Genomic DNA, 21,234 nt, shown 5'->3' with positions numbered 1-21,234 from the left:
AAGGCTCTTCCCAGCACTGGCCCTGCAGGGAATTTAGCTTAGACTTAACAAGTGCCTGGAGTTTAAGATTCTGTTTTAGTTCTCGGGTTTTGTTTTTATTGGGATTTTCATTTCAAGGTGCATATATACATACACAAAAATACTGCCAGGGTATCATCATAATCATCTTACAGGAAATAATGTTTCAGAAACTGGAAGGTATTCTTCCTACACTCCCACATGTTCTGCTTTTAGAAGGCAAAGGAAGAAAGCAAGCAAGCAAAATACCAGCTACATTCTCTATTGGACACAGATTATATAGGAGAAGTCACAGACCGAAGTGAATAAAATGACTGGCTATAAACTCCCTTTTTTGAGAAGTTCATCATAAAAAACTTGAACTAGCCCTTCCTATTGTTGAATCGACCCATTTTGTTTTTAAACAAATTAAATTCATGCAATGTGATAAGTTTTTGCTTAGATTTTACCAGTTTATGTCCCACAGAAGGTGTGAGAGTATATTCCTGCCTTCTGCAGGCTTTGCATAGCAATATAATGTTGTTTTCCCTTTCTAATCTCCAATATATTTCTCTGAAACTGCAGACACACTGAATCATCAAGCTTTGTGTTTGTTTGCAGGGAATAACAAAAAATTTCAAGCACCAGTAACTTTGCAGTGCTTTCCTTCTATTTCCGGTGTTTCTGAACTATACAGTTTTAATCTACCTCATTGATTCCAGATGGAATTAACAGGTAACATTTCTAGTCCTAAATTACTTACTTATCCTAAATATGCAAGACTATTAGAAGTGGGAGCAAGCAAGACAAACTGCTTCTCATCTCTGATACTAGAATGTGGAGGAATGACTCTGCTCCAATCCCCCCCTAAAAAAGTTTTCATTAGCCTGGGAATGGCTCCAGTTCCAGCTCTGAGCTAGGCAGCTCACTGATGAGCTCCAAGACAGCAATAAAAATAATCAACAACCTTCTGGAGCGTACATCACATCCAGTAATGATGTTCACAGAACCAAGATGAAATACCAGTAACATATTCAGCAGAGTCTTGACTAGGTGGGCACAAGAAGTGTGGTGGGGTGAGGAAAACATACCAAAGAACATAAAAAAAAAAAAAAAAAGTGAATTTCTGTCTTTAAAACCTCAATCTAACAGAATACTTCAAAATGGAAGACACTTTTTATAGCAGTCATACCGCAAGAGGAAAGCCTGCACACCATGCTAAAACCCTAACAGGTATTAAAAGCTGTGAAGTTTATCCGCTACAGAACAGAAGGACAAAGACAAGGTCATTCACTGTGCGCAAGTGAAAGAACAAGGCTCCAAAATCCCCAAACAAACAGGGGCAGAAAATAATCTCCTTGGCAAAGTTTTGCAGTATTTGAGCATCAGGAGAAAGTCAGAAGCAACATTATTGACTAACCAAGCTGACATTTGGCTACCAAAGTATTTAATTCTTACAGTTCCTACTAGATGAAAGGACACCTTGTCCATCTCCAAGTGATGGCTTGGCACAGTCAACCAGACAGTACAGAATATCAGCATTTTTTTCTTTGTGGGTTGAGAAAGAGAGTTCTAAAAGTTTCTCATTTGCCCACTGCCCCTTATCTTGCTTGACTAGTTGAATTTCAGCAGCACCTGAGGTCAAGTTCTGCAAATCACCCATTGCCATCTTCCTGCAGTCTTTGCTGTGGGGAGGTGGGTGCAGAGGAGGACTCCCAGGAGGACACATGTGCTGGATGTTACCACTAGTACTGCCCGCAGCTGGGTCAAGCCACAGGATCCACGTAAGAGGCACTGATAAGATGGAAGAAAAACTCCTTCCTGGGGAAAGGAGCACGCATGGCATAATACATCGAGCAGGAGGTTACAATGGTGGCTGAGCACAGCCTGGAAGGTGGTATATCCATCCCCCAGCAAGTGTTCAAGTCAGACCAAGTCTTCTGATCTGGAATAAAATGATGCAACACATCTCAGTCTTATGGCAGAAGCTGCTGAGAGAACAGCAGGCAAGTGTGAATCCCTTATAGAGAGATAACACAGATCACCTGGCACCTAATAATTGCTGGATGTCTTTGTTGACATGATGAGGGTCCAAAGACTAAAGAATCTAAATAATTATGTCTGTTTTCTGAGAAAGCTCCAGCTGGGCAGCAATTCGTACTCAGCTATCTGTATTTTATTGGCAAAGCTGCAGCAGTCCTTTATAATGTTCAGCCACAGATAACGTATTACATCCCAGTGGATATTTCATAGTAAACTGCTCAAGTCATTCTCCACCCCCCTGCTTTTCTTGTTTGCAAGCTACCTACAAGCAGAGTACAGATTTTTTCCATTTTACTCATAGGCTGTTTGATAAGATTTCCATGCACAATCTTTGATCTGTGGATTGCTGCACATATTTGAAGTTCAAAATTTGATCTGCATCAATTGCTGACAGGGGAATTTCACCCACAGGACTAAAAAATGCAACTCTCAGGATCAGATTTATGGTGCAAATATTGAAAGTGTAGTATACATTTAAGAAACAGTAATAACTTTGGAAAATTGTGGCATAAAAGTCCCTAGGTTTACTCTGCGGACTTAGTTATCTAATGATCAGTAACTTACGTGGGAGAATTTATTCCGGTTCTCATTTTTTTATTCATTAGCTTTCTGCTCCACCTAGCATCTCCCTATTTTTGAAATTAAGAAAACAGAAAATCTTGATCAATTTTCTTGTGACTTACGACTTCATGCCTCCTTGCCCTGTTCTCTTTTCTTAAAAAACCTCTCTTCTCTGCACTAAACAGCCTCCCTCCAGGCCATCTCCTTCAGAAGAAGCTTCCTTGCCTGTAAAATACACTCATTGCCCTGCACTAAACCCCTCCTAGTTTCCCTTAATTCATCCTTTGTGCTGACCCCGGCTTCGGAAGGGGACAGCATCGTTCATGGGCAGCAGAGCAGCTGCCTTAGTCCATCTGCCTGCAGATGAGCATCCACATTACAAGCCACGCTGGCCATTTCCCAAATGAGCACCCAGGGTGCTGGTCTGAAGCTCAGGACCATCCTGTCCAGGTGATGACTGAGGTGGTGGGGGAGAGGACAGGTACACAGCAGCCAGCCATGTCCCCACCGGTGCTCTGCACTCACCGGACTGCAGCCCTTGGGCTGTCAGGCTCAGCACCTTTCAGGAAAACTAAATTTACACCCACACACTTCCCCCCTCCCTTCCTCTAGACATTATTAAAAAAGCTTCATTCCCTGATGATTCACCAACACCTGGGAGCAAGTTCTTCTTTTTGTTCATCTCTGACTAAAATCTTTTCTTCCCCTTAGCAACCAAACGGCAAGCCTTCAAGATTTAAAAGAAATGAGAATGAGTGTGTAAGTGTATGCTTGCTTCCTTGGAGTGCATGAAAGGCTAATTACAGAAATTAAATGCTAATTTCTCAAGATTAATATAGGCAAGTAAAAGGCTTTTGCATTGTTTGCATAAGAGGCTACTTCAAAAGCTTTCCTCCTTTTGCTCCTCACCTGTGACTTCTACCCTTCCTCCCCGTGCTAGGTTACACCAGGTCAGGTTTTTAATTGGGGCTCATTAGCCAAGCTGTGGATGCTCCTCTCCGGTCAGTCCCTTTGCCCACAGGCGACTGCTGGCTGCATCTCTGTAGCTGTAGGAAGAGGAAAGCAGACCCCCCCTCCCAGCAACAGTGGCACTTTAAGCTCTGTCACCAGTGGCTTTCCTGACACCCTGTGGAGAAGTTCAAAGGGGAACAAAATATATACAACAGCAAAATTTTGCAGTCCAGCTCCTTTGTCTGCCAAGAAGATGCAAAAACCCGAATGTATGTGTTCCTGAAATCTGCATTATTTTGTTGTGCTTAATAATGGGCCCTGACTTCTACAATTTATTGTCACATTTGACCATGCTCAGAACATTCCAGTTCAACACATCCTGTAAGGTATCCCTTAAAGTATAGCACTGCAAATGCCTCCATAAATTGAGGGTCTAATATATATTTATACATACATATTCAAAAAGTGTGTAGACGAGGTACTCCATAACATGGTTTAGTGGGCATGGATGATGGTTGGACTCGATCTTGAAGGTCTTTTCCAACCTAAATGATTCTATAATTCTATATATATATTTATACATTTTTGTCATATAAAAGCTTTCTCCAACACCACAAAGGGTCTTGGCACATCACACTGATTACAGGTCAGACTGATGAACACATGTAAATGAACGTAACTTACATTGTCACTCTCAAGTACAAGAAAAAGTAGTTGAAAATACATTATTTCACCTTGATTCTCTAAGCCAGCTTTCAGCAGAACAGTGACTCATTGCAACCTACCATCTAACCATGCTGACAAGGGCTCTCTAGCAGGGATGGTGACCTTACCAAAAGCAGCAAGCACACATCACAGCACGAGCTCTCTCTTAAGCAAGAATAGAGAGGCCCCAAACACATCAGGACCCCACTCCATCGTGTGCCAATGGGAAAACCAGAAGTGGGATGAACGTAAAACGTATGCTGTGCTGTTCCTAAAGCACCTTGGGTTTTGATGCACCGATCAAGAAAGTCAGTATTAGGTTTGTGCTGATGGTCCTCACCTAGTAAGAGCTACACAAGTACTCCCAGGAACTTCACCAGAGAAAAAATAACAGAACTGCCCCTATTCAAGAGCTATAATAAGGTAAGGAAAGAAAAGGAAGTAATTTGGCATACCTACGTGCACATATTAATTAAAGATAACAAGAATAATTACACACTTGGAAAAGGCAAAGACAGGTCCTCAGAATATCAAGAGGCCTATAAAAATTCTGGTGAAAGGCACCAAAACCTAAATAAAAAGGGGTGCAATTATTCCCCACCACCCACTCTGCTGAGTGTGGGAAGGACAAGAGTCACAGCAAGAGAAAGTAAATGTCACAGATGGGTAATAGGGACAACAACTGAGAAACACGCTGTAAGGTCTCCTCAATAGAGAACAGCTGAACTGAGAGGATCCAGCAACAGAATTTACTCACAGGACTAAGACAAAGTTCAGGGGCATTTCACACCTCTTCCTCAGCAGTAGGAAATGAACAGGCAACTCTTGAAAAATGAACAGGCAACTCTTGAAAAATAATTGGAAAGGGTTAAGGTGAGCAAAAACCGGAATGGGTTTTTAACAGGTTGGTGGTGTTTGCATTTCACCTCTTTCAAGATCAGGACATGAAAATAGAGAGAATCCCCTACATTCCCCACCTTGTTAAAAAGCACAATACCTCTTCCCCGCAATATTTCTGCAGCAGACATCATGTTTGAGCTAGACAGCAGAACAGGAAAATATCATTTACAGTAAGAGGATTGCATGCAAACGCCTTTTGCCTCCAGCATAAATGCATGAAACTAAGTAGACCCTAGCTGATAAGCAACACAGCAAGAATAGTTTTATTGAGCTGATATCTTACACATGTCTTTCTACATTAATTGTCCAGTAACAGCAGCTGACTCCATAGGGATGGTGAGGAAGCTGACATCATTAAGAAAGGAGAAAGAAGAGGCTTATAAGAAGATATCCTTTGAGCACCAGGTACAGAAACATTTCAGCAGTAATTTTAAACCCAGCTGGATGCCTACATTGGGTTTAACTCATGAATAACATACATTGGTATAAAAGTAGAACCCCCTCATTTGATGTAAACAGTGCACAGCTGCTCAAAATGTTTCACAGAGCAAGGAGAGGTGACACAGCTCAATATGAGAGTCTCAGGGACTCCTGTTGTTGCAGAGCAGACAATATACTGCAGCAGTTTTAAAGCATAGTGCCTTGAGCGATTTAAGCTCTCGCTAAAATGTACATACACACTTACACCTCTGGTGTGAGCAAAAGGCAACCAACACTTAGAATATGAACCTGGGATGTCTGTCACATAGCTCTAATCAAATTTCAGAGTCTTAATTATATTAATCCTTGGCACCACATCTATACATAAGGAGTAACAGAGCACCGCCATTTTAATCTGACTGAGATACCAGAATATGGTTTATAAATCATGGTTTAATTGGAGAATAGACTAAACCAAACCTCATTTCCCCAAAATGTTGCAGAAAAAGTCTAAATCTAGAATGAAGACTGCTATCTCTAGCAAAAAAAAGGCATTAGTATATGATTTTGCTGTTAGTCAATCTCCAGTCAGTAACCAAGAGAGTTTCACTGCAGCCTTTGGGTTATACCAACAAGAAGAACAGAGAAAAAAATACATAGGTGACAGGGCCTCACCAGGACAGATACAGGTCAGCTGGAGGATTGTGAAGGTTTCTGAATAACTTCTTTGCTCTCGTTCAAAAGAGTCATGGACTAAGCTCGTACACCAACGATTCCCTCGCTTTCCAAGCTTTCTGCTCAGAGTTTTCTTGTGTTAGGCCTAAGTATCTATTAAGTATTGCTACAGACATTACGCACAGTGGTTTGCCCGATCCAGTAACATCTGGCTGAAGCTATGGCTCAACAGCCACTTTACTAAGAGATGCTGATTGATAATAAACATCCTAAGAAATTTCAGGTGCAGGGCACTATACTAACATGCTATACTTTCACATGAGAGATAGTAATACAATTTTTTTTTAAAGAATAGTATCTGCATGCTTGTTCTGCCATCCAACAGAAGACTCATGACATAACTGTGTAATAAATATGTATTGTTCAAAAAAAGCATGCCAGAGGATTCTCACACTCAACAGCTCTCTCCATGGCACCAGCCACAGATACTACCAACCAGCTGAACAACACCTCGGGAACTAAATTCTGCATTAAAAAGTATATACTGGATCTCCTTGGTTTCCATAGGACCCATTTCAAAACAAAGGGTAGACTATGATACTGATGTCTGATCACTCAGACATCGTGAAAAACATGAGAGTTCTGGAAAGGTTTTTTGCCAGATTACTGAACTGCTTTGCTTTAGATAGTAACTTAGATTCCTTTTTGGCAGCAACTATACAGCATAACATACAGACAAGATGTGGCACACATTCCACCATATGGGCTAGAAAAAAGCAGCTGTCTAGGGAATATCTTCAACTAAAAATATTGTGTCTTATCTGACTAAGAGAATTGTAAATATTTTAAATGATAGTCAGAATATTTAATTGCACTCTTTGAAATACTGGAATTTACATGCAAAATAAACTGACAATTAGATACGACACCTTGAAAATGTGCTTTCCAGCCCTTTTCTGTGATTGCATTACAATAAAGATATATTCAATGTGTAAAAAAAGAGAATAGATCTTCTGGACAATCTTCCAGTAAGAACAGAGGCAAAGGGAAATTCTAACTTCTTCCAGGACAGATTTTCGTTGCCTTCTGGAAGACAGAAAGAAAGACCTGATGACCCAGAAGACCTCTTCTAACTGTTCGCAAGTGTCTGAGCTAAAATTAGTTTCCCTTGGAAGCCAGCTGCAGAATATTTGAGATTCTATGACTTAAAGCACATCACCCATATGCTAATTTAGCAGACAAGAAAGATTGTCATGGAGGATATCAGAGTGAGTCACGCTAGAAACTAAAAATCACTTTCTACATGACGCTGCCTTGTCTACTGACTTCTGCCACTCCGGTGCCTGGGGAGCCAAGGCTCAGTATACGTTATACAACTCTAAATTTTTCACATGCCAAGTGGTATTTGTGCAAACAAAAGAATTAGGAATCTTAGTCATTATTTGCTCAGGCAATGATCTGATTTGCATGTGAAAGCTAATGCTTGTAGATAAAGGCATAGGACTGAAGATGTTTGTAGACTTCAAATAAGCAAAAGCAATCGTAAATATTTATATTATTTCAGCAGCTAAGCTTTTTGAGAGGGACCTGAAGATACAAATCAAAATTCAGCACTAACTGAACACAGCACCCCCAGATCCCTACCCTTGCTTTGTAAAGTAGTATTGGACTGGTTTCAACTAGAGATTAAATAAAATGATCCCAGCTGTCCCATGGCAGGTGGATATGGGAGGGAAGGGGATGCTGTGTGGTCAGAGGGCTGCAGCAGTACAACCCAGCATGTCACAACCCTCTTCATCTTCTGGAGAGAGGAGATGCTGCTCCGTGTGTCTTCTGCACCAGCCTCCTTTCCCTCCAGTGAGCCACTGCAGGACAAACTCACCTATAAATTCTTATTTGAGGTTTTTAAGTTTACTGTAATGGTCTTAATGGCCTTTGTCACTTTTGGGCTCAGAAGCACCAACACTATTTCTCTCATCTGTGTTTTATTCTCTGCACAGCTGGGTACAGGAAAGCAGAAAAGACTGGCTTTGAGATTCCGCTGTATTTCCAGACATAACCTTCTGATACTTGGCTGTGCATCCTGCAGCTGTGACACTCACTGCTGTCCCTCCCTGCAGCCCAGTCCCCCTGTCCACTGGAGTCTTGGCTTCGGTACCTCTGCTTCACATCTGGGGAGCAACAGTAAGGCCACAGTGGCAGCTTTCTGTATGAATAGATACACCCCTCATGATTCAAACACCCCAGGACCACGGTATCCAGATCCCAGCCACACTACGCTCTGAGTTTCTGGATGCAGCAAGACAATTCCTAGCAATGGGGATGTAATTAATCACCACAAATCCTTAGTATATACAGTCAGCACTTTGCAAACCTGTATCCTCCACCCCAAATTCACGTGTCCATGGCTCAGAAGATGCTCAGGGAAAAAAGTTTGGCAGAGGCACCTTTTGCAACAGTTACTACTTGCTTGAATATACGGCTCCTTTGCCAGTGGAAGGAGCCCGATGGAGAGTAGTCTCCGTGGTATTATTTTAGCCAGATGACTTTGTCCCTGTGGAACTCCCTACTGAACAGTTCACTGTTGAGTATCTCGTACCTGGCTCAGATATATCCAGGCTGAGAAGAATCCTCCCAGTCTCACTTCACCTTTCTTCAAAGCAGGCTCCTCATCAGGGAATCCCAACTACAATTTTCATCTCTTTGACTCGGAAGTTTCAGACAGGTGAAGCTACTGCGGCTTCAACATGTTATAAAAATACTCCATAAAATGAAAAAAATGTATTGGCTAAAAGAATTTAACAGCTCATGACTGCAGTTTAAGATACGCTGTCATAAAAATGCAGCAGCAGTGCAAAATATCAAATTAGTAGCACAACTTCAGGACAGTAAAAACTGGGATTTAGCATGAAACTCACCCCCTCGTTAGAGGGAGAGATTCCTGCATCAGCTATGCTTTCTGTCCATCCACTGGAATGACTCTGGTTTGTTTGGTTAAGGAAACAGACAAAATTTAACTTTGCGCTGTTGTTAAGCTGGTACTTGCACCTTCTTGAAATCTAACAGGTTCAGCTGGCCAAGCTTTGATTGAGGATTTTGTGAACAATTTGCTTCCCCTCTTCCTTACCATCAAACACAAGCGTTTACCCCACTGGGCTAACACCCAACCTTGGGGGACCCAAACCACATTTTTCTTCCTAAACTTTATGGAAAGGCATGCAGATCACCACCAGAAAGGGTAAAGCATAAGGCACAGGAAAGCCATTTTAGTCCCTCTCACTTTGCCCTGCATTACATTATAATGGAGTTGGTGAACATTCACATTTTCTTCACCAAAAGACACGCTTCAACATTTAGAGATGACCCCATGATTTCATCTTAAAATTCAGAACAAGCTGGCGAGGCTGTCCAGAGACAGCTCACCCCAGACATCGCTGCAGGAACTTAGGAAATGCACCACTAACATTAACCCATCCAATAAATGCAAACCCTGGGAGTCAGCAGTGCCTGCTCCTGCGTAAACTGGAGCAAGCTTTCAGCATTGCCGTGGACCTGCTTGTGCATCTAAAAGGGCCAGGGCTGCTTGGGAATGGAGGATGGGATAGCATCCACAAGAAAAGCAACTGTACAACCCCCCTCGGTGCTCCAAACAATAATGCACTTTGCTGGTGTGTTCAGCACCTTATCAGTGGCGGACTAGATTATTTTGTCAGGGGTAATGGCCTGGTTTTGGCTGGGACAGAGTTAATTTTCTTCCTAGTAGCTGGTATAGTGCTATGTTTTGGGTTCAGTATGAGAAGAATGTTGATAACACACTGATGTTTTCAGTTGTTGCTAAGTAGTGTTTAGACTAAGTCAAGGATTTTTCAGGTTCTCATGCCCAGCCAGCAAGAAGGCTGGAGGGGCACGAGAAGTTGGGAGGGGACACAGCCAGGGCAGCTGACCCAAACTGGCCAAAGGGGTATTCCATACCATGTGACATCATGCCCAGTATATAAACTGGGGGGGAGTGGGCCTGGGAGGATTGCTGCTCGGGAACTGACTGTGCATCAGTCAGCGACTGGTGAGCAATTGCATTGTGCACCACTTGGTTTGTATATTCCAATCCTTTTATTATTATTATTGTCATTTTAGTATTGTTATTACTATCATTATTAGTTCCTTCCTTTCTGTTCTATTTAACTGTTCTTACCTCAACCCACGAGTTTTACTTTTTTTTCCAATTCTCTCCCCCATTCCACTGGGTGGGAGTGAGCGAGCGGCTGTGTGGTGCTTAGTTTCTGGCTGGGGTTAAACCACGACAGGTAACATCCAGTCTCATCAGGAATACCAATAAATCCAAAGCCAATGCTCAGCAATTGAAAATTTAAATCCAATGGCTGGCATACAAATCCCCAGTGACACCCTGTGATACTCTGTATAACAGGCAGGCACAGATGAAAAGCAAACTCAGCGCTGCCAAAAAAATCCGTAATTAGGAAATTTCTTTCCATCCTGATCTATGGAACATAGATCACTTCTAAAGAAAGAAGGGGAATAGCTAGAAATTATAAATACAGTTTTGGTTCAAAACTGAGCCTTTTCATCAGGCTTAATGGGACAGGAACAACAACAACAAAAAAGTACTTGGAGAACAAAAGTATAAGACAGAAACTACAGGAAACTAAAAGAAATAATAAATCAGTCCCAGAAAAATAACTGAAATACAAACTAAATAGATGCCAAAACTCTTTAAGAATCTTGAAGAGGAAAATGAAATCAATGTGATTTCATGAATGAGTCTGGTTTTCATTAAATCATTTCTTACTTGAAAAGGCTTTGTTATTAAAAAAATTGGCTTTTCCAGAGGAGGTTTTTCAGCTGCTAAGATTAAGACTGGACCTCTCTGTACCTCATACTCACTAGTTTCACTGTGCTTAACACCAAATTCAAGAGGTACCTCAGACCTATTTCTGTGTTGTGTGATGCAACAAGAAGTGTCATCCTGTACAGCAAAAAAGGGAATTTAATCTTTTTCGATTTCCACTGCAGATCACTGAGTCATTACTGTTCTATTATGTTTTCAGGGCAGTAAATTAATACAGTTTAAAGCCATTATATATAAAGTCCATGAAAACAAGTCTGCTGCCTATGTCATTTCTTACTGGGTTGAAAAATCTCAAAAGGTAACTGAATGAAAGACCAGGAAAAAAAGAAAATAGACCACATTTCTAGAAGCATTAAGTTGTTTGCTTAGCCCTGCTTCTGAGTTTTCAGCGGCTTTTCCATATTTATGATGGAAGCAGGCGGTGTAATGCACTGTGTAGCTCAGGTCCTGTGCTGTTGCAGAACCACAAGATCCCAGAGGGAGGAGGCTGGAAGGTACCTCTGGAGACCATCTCATCCAATGCTCCTGCGCAAGCAGGGTCAGCTCAAGCAGGTTGCCCTGTTCAGGTACTCTCTATAATTTCAGCAAGTCCCTACACCCATCTTAAACCAATGCAACTAAAATTGTTCTAGGATAATTAAGAGATCTTAGCAGAGGACTCTTAACACTTGCTATCTCCGCTTGAGATTCAGCCATGCAAGGTTTCATCACTGATCACTGAAATCCTTCCTAACCTGCTATGGGACTTCTCTTTGCTTTCACAAGATAAGTTCTGAGCCTGGTGCCCAGGAGTGCTGCAGAACCGAGTTCTCTCTGCAATGGTAGCTGCCCTTGTCACTGCATACCACGTGAAGAAAATGTGATCTTGGAATATCACTGGTGCTGGCCTTCCTTAACCGGAGGAAGATGAGCTTTAGCATCCATAAATTCTCAGCCAGGAGAAAGAAGAATATTTCTTCTGGGGCAAACTGTGCTCATATCTTACTGGTTTTCCCAAAACTCTCAGGTTCTCTTTGTGAGGTAAAATAAGAGGCTCACATTGACTTTTTACCTTCATGGTAACTTCTGAATTTTTAAAAAAAGAAGCGCATTAACTCTCTTGGAAATGGATTAGGCAGACCTTGAACAAATTGCTAACACTCTTTTAGAAACTTTTTACCATTGGTAAGAAGCCAAACACTCTCAGTTAGTAGTACCTTTACCTAGACCACTTTTTCCACTAAACAAGGAGTGATACACATCATTAGCTTTCATTTCAATTATTTGGCAAACTGAAACCTTTCTTTAAAATCCACTTGCTCAGTAAGTTCCTAACAGAACTGAAGCACTGTATATAAATAAAAAAAGGTGTGACTGAAAATAATAGAGCTGAAGGATGGATCATACTATTCCCACCCAAGAGTATCCTATACTGCTATACTGCTCCATGTAACTGACACAGCATTTATGTGCTGGCAATCAATGAAGTGAAAAATCACTACAGGTCTGTCTGCTACAAGCAATCTGACCTTTTGTAATCACAGATCTGGCTTCTATTCCCAACATGCTGGGTCATAGAATTAGACCAAAAATCTGCACCCAGATTTGAGACACTGCAGGTCTTTTCAGAGCTGGCAGTCAGCTTCTCCTTGCTGGACGGATAGGAACCATTTGTCAAATACGGAAGAGTTAATGTATGTCAGTGTTTGAACTTCAAGTACAGCTGAAACTTGAAGGTGTTCATAGCCAAAGCAATGACTTTATCAGTTAGCCCGGCATTTGTGAAGATCTGATTGATAGAGTAAGGCGCACACACACAGTCACTTTCTGCTGACTGCAGGTTCTCGATTACTGACACCACTTTCCATACTTGATGCATTACAGATGTAGGCATGAAGGGTGTTGCCACTGGGCTAGAGAGAAAGAAAGAGGTTTTGATCCCTTTACCATCAAGTTATCCTCCTTCAACTGGGAAGATTGTTTCATCATTCCTAATGGCATCAGGCAAGGAAAGTTCCCAATCCTTCCCCATTCCTCAAGGTGTATGAAGACTTGCCCTTCCCATCCATCTGCTATGCAAAAGCTGCGTTACACCATCACAGCTACCACTTCCCCAGTGCTTTGCTACCAACTGTATCCTGCAAGCGGTGTAAATTTGGCCCCAACTCTGGTCCCAGCACAGTACAGATTAGGGCTGGGGGCAGGAGGGAAGGGCTGAGGAGTTCTGTTTTTTCCGTGGTCATCCATTTTTTCCTGCAGTTCTCATTGTGACGAGAAAGGTATCAAAAGCTTTAATCACTACATCTCAAAACACACAAGTTAGTACTTTTCTGTGCTTCCAGACAGTAGATTAGTGCAGCCTGGCTGCCAAACATGATTAATAACTCTGCAAGGGCCTTTGTACTGTACGCACTATTTGCCAAAAATGGCAGAAATCAGAAGAGAGGAGGATGCATTGCAATGACAGTTATTTCAGAACCAGATGACTGGTTTTTGTGATTAAAGAACAAACCCAATTACATGAAGACAACTTGGTGACATAAGCTCTCCTCTAGTTCCCTCCTCCCCTGGCCCCATCACCCCTCCTTCTTTAAAGTGTTGCTTGGCATTCCTGAGATTAATTTCAGGGCTCTAAAATAAATACATCCAAAAATAGTAAGAGGAAATGGTAATCTTGCAAAGTGGAGTTTGTTAGCTTATTTTCCAGAAACCAGAAGCCCTGTCTGCTTGAAACCCTTATTGCTCTGCACAGCAAGTCACAAGAAGATAAATGACTTTCTGTATCAGCAAAGACCAAACACGCTGCTGTTCTGGTGCAGAGGCTCAGGCTTCGGTGTACGTGGAAAGCAAGTGAGCAACACAGGGCTGGGGGGGCTGGGGCAAACCCCAATATAGAAGGAAATCTCTAGTCTATCAAACCCCGGTTCTGCTTGAAGAACAGTTTGGCCATTGCAAGCCTAATCTGCTCCTCAGAGCCATAGTTGCTCCTGTCAGCATCAGCACCAACTTCACTAGAAACATCTCAAACAAGCCTTTTAGCTTAGTCTGCAAACACCAGTTATGCAGGTTAATATGCTCTGTAGTCACATGCATGTCCTCACTCCCTACCACTTTTGACCATTTCAACTCTGCCCTTCCCTGTAATCATGATCCTAGCACTGCCTGTCACCCCCAATATGAGTTCATTATGTCTGATGTGGGAAAAGAACTTAGCCTGTGATGCCAGTCACTCCATCGTCCAGGATATCCAGCAACAAGGCAGCAATCGCTGCAACAAATGTGAAGGGTGGCATCGAAAAATGTATGGTGACACTCCCTGGGAGAAGTGCAGCTTCCTGACTCCTCTAGCCACCTGCAGCAGCCACTATCCACCACACAATTACTTCAATCAGAATAATGGAAGAAAAAAAAAAGGAAAGCAAAAAAAAAAAAAAAAAAGGTGGTAAGGGTTCATCCAGGCTGCAATTTCTAAATTGTCATGTTTCTGCCTCAAAGTACACACACAGCACAGCTCAGATAAGCTAGGATGATATTTGGTAAGCATCAGATTCTTTGGGATGGGGGCTGACATTTTTGTCTGAAGTCTAAATAACTGTACAATTAATTCTTCATCGCATTTTGAGGCAGTAGAGAGGATCTGTTCTGTCAATGGAGCATCCCCATCTACTGTTGGAGAGCGGAAAGGGAACAGCACATGTCCCACAAGGCAGCAAGCTGCAGAAGAGGAACCTGCCACCCAGCAGGATTGCCAGGAGCCCCTGTTAAAAGGGTGGAGGAGCAAGGGCGACTTAGAGGAATCTTTGCTTCCCAGTTCTGCTGTGGCCTTCACCAGAGCTCTATTCCAGTATCTATTACAAAAATAAGTTTCTAGATGCCACCGTTTCAAAAAGCAAAATTTTAGAGAACAAACTTGCATCTAAGCCAAGAAAAAGCATTGCTTTCCTAATCTCGCAAGCAGCCTCAAACACTTACCTAAGGAAATTTGAAGTCTCTAAGGGGGAGAGCTGATGGTGACAGTTTAGATGCTGAAATACACTTAAATCTTTCACTGCTGATGATGACATGAAACCTGCAATAGCCAATAAATTTTAGCCAATTTTTTACAATACTCATCAAGTTTCAGATGTTTATAAAATTGAAAGAAAAAATTAAAATGTCCCATAACTTAAGTTCCAAATGAATTCCAAAATTTATCTGAATGGAGATAAAGGATTTTAACCTTTTCAGGGTTCTGAAGTTTACTGAATTCACACTCTTATCTTTGGTCATCTCCTAACTGACAAGAAGAATATGATAAATGATCAGACTAAGTACCGCACAGCAAGGCATGGATTTAGCAAGGGGCAATCACAGAACTGAAATTAAGACATTAATAAGCCTGCCTGTCAGAGAAGATGTGGAATGATTCCAGACTAAAAACTTCAACACAGCTTTCTAATTACAGATTATTCTTCATCATAGCAGCACGATGAAAACAATCTTGATAAAGTTACCTATTCATCAGTTACTGTCATTTCCCCATAATAATAATCCTGCTTCTTACATAGAAAGTGAGAGCTCAAGATCTATCACTGGTACAGAAATGAACAGCTCCAGAAACTCGAGGGATGTATTCTGAGAAAGCAAGCTATTCGTCACTTTTCTATGGCCCTTTTATTCTGTACATGTAAAGTAGAAATGGGCTAAAAATTAATGAGACAAGACTACTCCCATGCTGCAGAAGTTAAGCACCCACTTTAAACAGCGACCAAAGAAGAAACAGAATTACTTGCACACTTGAAAAAACTTGCTGAATTCAAGCTTTTAATGCTGAGGGATGGCTGAAAGCATCCCCAGAAGATGCCATATTTTCATGATTTATTTAATTTGGAAAATAATATTCTCCTCTTTAAAGTGATCCACTGTGATACTGAGGATGCAATAGCTGTGCATGTGTACACAGCCACAGCTTGCAAAGGAATGAGAAGGAGAAATCCAAACACTATTTTTACTGGATAGACAGCACTTAACTTGTTCCAAACCCGTGTTTGGAGGTCTGTGTTTGGAAAGCATTAACATTTTCTTTTTTCACTGCCTTATCACGCACTCCCCTCCTAAAAAAAAAAAAAAAAAAAAAAAAGGCAAGCAGACCTACATATAGTTATCCAGTTATCCCAAGGCCAGAAGATGACAAAGACACATGGGCCAGATTCTTTACTCATTGCTCCCATCTCTCAAGGATGGAAGGTTTAACCAACTCCCTCCAAGTGATCAAAGAACTTGGTTGAAACTCCTATAGTAAACCACAAAACGACTGGGATCTCCTTCCATGTGTAAAATAGGGAAATAATTACCTGTCAGCTCTCTCAAGCAAGACCATTGCATCACAGCTTGTCTTTGGGCTAAAAAGAACAGGGGCCATCTACCCAGAGCTGGCTCTGGTCTCTCTCCTCTTGAATTCAGGGTTTCAGTGGAGGAAGATGAATCCTTGTGCGTGTCCCATGGGCCATCCTATGCCAACATTCAAGTCCAGGTGTTATAAGCCCTTCCTCATCACAACCCCTTCGCCTCTCCTGGCTCATCCTTTGCAACTGATACCTCTCTATCTCAGGAATCGTCCTTGCTGCAAGATGCTCCCCTAGGTCTTGACAGAGAGCCTAGCCTCACTTCTTCTGCTCCAGGAAGACTTCACCTCCTCCAGGTGCAAATTCCTATCTTCATGCCAAGGATCAACCTCACGCTCCCTCAGGGAATGGGAATGCCTCTCTGTTGCACACCACATCTGTCACGTACCATGCACTGAGCAGGAGTTTCCCCGCAGCAGACTCCTCGCACATTCCTCTTACTCTTGCAATTTATTGACCAGTAACTGTGGACCGCAGGAGCCCAACGGTAAGCCCCATGTTCCTAGGTGGTCACCTAGAGAGCCAAGAGGCTTACCTCTGCTCCTCGGGGAACACAAGACAGAGTCTCTTCTGACATCTGTCCTGTGGCCCACTTTAAACAGGGTCTCTCCTTAAAGACGTCACTAGATCACCTCGTAGTAGAGACGATTTGCATGAAAGGAAGGACACAGCATCAGAAAGCTGGTAAAGGCTTTGATTCCTCAAAAGCTTACTCAGGGACAGTCCCAGTGAAATTAATTTGTAAAATTAAACACATGCATAAATGCTTGCAGAATTTAGGCCTAGGAGATAACAAGCACTCACATAGCCTGGGAGAAGCAAAGGTTCCAGCAAAGGATATCCTACTTTTGAGTCAAAATAGGTTTCAATAAACTTACCAACTCCATATAAACATTCTTACAAGACCATACGCATTTACTGCTGGAAGGATATAAAAGGAACAAAATAGAATTGAAAATGATTATTATATCCTTATGCCTTAAAAGTGATTGTTAAGGGCATCCAAGAATTTGAGAAAATATTAAGCTGTAAGTTTTATTAAACCCTGAGGGAAAGTCAGGAGACCAGAAAAGACCAGAACAATTGCACAAAGGCAATGACAAATGCCTTGAAACACAAGAGCTGGAAATCCAAATGAGCGAGCATTGGGCTAAAATAATCTAATAATCTCTCTCCACTGGCAAATAACAAGGGGCAGGGGGAGAATTTCCAAGGTTTCTTGAAAACTTTTTTCCCTTTATTTTTGGAAAAAAAGGGTAAGCTGTTTTGCTGGATGGGGAAAACGGGGCTTTGCTATAGAAATGGCAAACCTCCAGTAGCGACTAACTAAGAAGACTAACGCAGATGGTGAAACCTCAGAAACTTTTCACTCAAAAAGGGAAAGGAAAGAGAGAAGACCCTGAACCTATAGTGGGCAAAAATCACCAAGTGGTGATCATCTAAGCCTCTGCAAGGGGACTTCAAAACAACAAAGCCTATCTCAGCACGCTTAGGCCAGTGTAGCTCTGACAACCAGGCAATATCACTTTAGCAAGAGACAGGCCATAGTGAAAGTGGGGACCGGAGAGAAGGGCCCTAGGCATAAGGTTGCATACAGGGGTGTTATGAAGAATATCATTAAAACCAGACAACAGATGCTTCTAGCACTACAGGAGGTGCCTTATGCAGCATAAAAGTCTCAGCAAGGAGGAGTTGCCTTGCTCACTTATGAACTCCGCACAAAACAAAGCCCTGAGCTCTTAAATATTAACCAGTATCAGATGCGTTTTCTTTGTGTGAGCACATGATTGGTAAAGCAGAAAGGAGACTTTGTTCTTTGAAGAAAACTACCTTATAGACCATTTAAAACATAGGATATCAGCAAAGAACTCAAAACAGCTGGGATGCAATTACCTCCAGATAACTGCAGAAAACTGCACACAGACAGGTGACGATCTCCTTACTGCAGCAATTTAACAGATTGCTTAACTGAGACTGCTATTTTGATAACTTTGCACATTAATCCAAACCACAAACACTTTCCAAATCTAAGCAGTTTTACTAATGAATAATGAATTAATTTTCATCTCATTCTGAATATTCTTAGGGGGATTCTTAATAAATCTGTAATGTATTAGACACACACTGCATTTCTTGATCAGGAACTCAGTCTATCAAGGAAAAAATGATGGTCCTACTCTCCTTTAAGCCTCATTCAGATTGTGAGCCACCCCCACCCATGCCCACCCTCATCCCAACTAATTCACATGTGAATTATAGTCTGGGGCACAGGCAATAGAATTTCCTTCATTCCAGCAGCAGCCTTATGTGGTAAAATCTACCACTTCGATGAAAGCAATCTCCTCATGGATGAGGATACTTTACTATGGTACATACTCTTCCCCTATCTCCTAAGAGGTAAAGGAGAGTCAGAGCAATTAGAAGTATGGGGATGTCAGCATGAATTAAGTCGCCATCAATAACACTTGTCATGTTTGTCTTCTTACACATTTTCACGTAACTTGAAGTGTGCTTCTCCCCTAAAGAACAGAGCTACCGCTACAGAAGGTTCACATATGAAAATAATGGCCAAAATGGAGCACATTTTTATCTCCAAGAGCGCTTTCAGGAATGAGAGAAAATTGGATCAAAACTAGAGGATTATTTTTTTTCCAGCATCCTGTCGCTACCAAGAGCAGGTATCAGCTGGTTCAACAGGTGATACAATGGTGCTAAAGTCATAGAATAACCTACCTACAGCAAAAAAAAAATATTTACTGTTTGATATATAAGCAAGTTCTATTCTATTATATTTTTGCCCTGTCTGCTGTAATTCTGGTGGTCTCTACCAATGATGTAGCTGTCCAGCATGACTCAGAAAAAGATTAAGAAATTATCTTGTCTGCATCCAGAGATATGTGGAGTTTGATATATTAGGTGCACTGTGTAATATAACCAGTGTTCTCAATAACTACAGTATTGTGTCAAACATGATTTCTCTGTAAGTAATGAAAGCCTTGAAAACCAACAGCTACAATGGCAGAGCAAGATTGTTTTTCTAAATTACCAGAAAGAAAAGGCTTTAGATTGTTATGGATTCTGGGCAGTAATTCAGCTTTAGGGAGCTCTGCTGGGCACATTAAAATTCACAAACCACACAACCTGTGGCATTACAAACATTAATATTTATTGCTGCAAGAGCAGTAGCAATGCTCATATTTAATACAGTGATAGTGACTACTGTGACCTCTAACAATTTCCACTGACGTTAATGGGATTTGGGGCTTTTCTTCCCCACATAGAGATAGGACCAACACAGATCTTTCTATTCTTTTCAGTGCGAAAGACTTTTATCAGTTATGCTGTGGGGAGTGGGAAGTGGAAGTTAGAACAAGACCTAGACAGGTCCCTACTCATGTTGACGTTAAGTATTCTGATATTAATCTCTTAAAACTGAACTTTAAAAGAGAAGCAGATAATGGCTTAAGCTGCATAGCCATGTGAGGCAGCAGGGGATAGAAATTGCTCTTCCCTTTCAACGTCAAATATCTTTCCTAGCAAGCAGGAGAGCTGGGGGAGCAGGGCACGCTTTGTGAACCTTTCCAGTCCCCACCAAGGCTGACAATGGCAGAAACCAGCTAGGGATGTGGCATTTAAACCACTATGTTAATTTGCAAGCCAAAGCAACACCCACTTCTTCTTTCTCCACCCAGCCCTTCACGCATGCCACCACAGTGTTCGTGGTAGGGATGCCAGTTCTGGTGTAGCCTAATGGAGGAAGCCATCCAGAAAGGGACATGGGCTCCTGTTACCCTCATTACTTCTTGATTTCAAGTGGCATTCAGCAGCCTTTAGGAGACCGAGTTTACAATGCTTAGCAGCTCAGGTTCACAATATTTGGTCTATTTAGTGTGTTTTCACTGATGCATCAAAACACAGGCACACCACCAACACATTTTCACCCCAGCTGACTGGTTTTTTCTCTTGCCTGATCAGATCATCTTCCTATTTTAAAGAACATTGGGGACCACTCCAGCAAGCCTTATTTCTGTCCCTTACATATATATATGTTTCTTTTCCAAGACTATAAATCATCTCCATTAAGATTTTTAGGAGCCTGTAGGCATGCTTCAGCAAAACCCTCCAAGTCTCCAATCAGTCCAACTTGCAATACTCAGAGGTTTCAAAACAAAATTTCACCTCCCAGGTAAAATTTACCCAAAGAGAAAAGAAACCCTGCATCTGAAGACACAGTAACATCAACTCAAGGTTAGAAAATGTTCCTTAAATCCATTGGGGAAGATGTCACTTAATACCAGCTGAGGAACTAACTCACTTCACCTACAAACCTGACCTCAAAACCAAACTATTTTTTCATTTCCTCCATTCAGGAATCTTAATGCATACTTTAACTCTGAGTTCACCCCAAATGAAGCACTTTCCATGACCAAACCACAGCTCAGACGTGCAGCTGAACCTCCATTTTCAACCACTAGCACGTACCAGCAGCCTGTTAGGGGCCGATGTTCACATCACCCAATATTATTTCACAGCAGGCTCCCCTGGACAAACTCCATCCATCCAAATCCATCTCTACGGTATGCAAATCCTTGATGACTCTTCACTGGGTAGCACTGCACTACATTGCATTATATTATCTAAATATAGGATTCATATTTTTCCTCAGCTAGCGGCTTCCAGGGCTCAGTTTCCCATCATTGCAAAAACTCAATTCTGTATGGGCCCTGAGAGCATCTCCCCTCTGGGAGGTTG

The sequence above is a fragment of the Aquila chrysaetos genome, chromosome 2 (genome assembly GCF_900496995.4).
Source record: "Aquila chrysaetos chrysaetos chromosome 2, bAquChr1.4, whole genome shotgun sequence".
NCBI lineage: Eukaryota > Metazoa > Chordata > Aves > Accipitriformes > Accipitridae > Aquila > Aquila chrysaetos.
The sequence above is the reverse complement of the archived record's forward strand: the minus strand, read 5'-3'. Positions refer to the sequence as shown.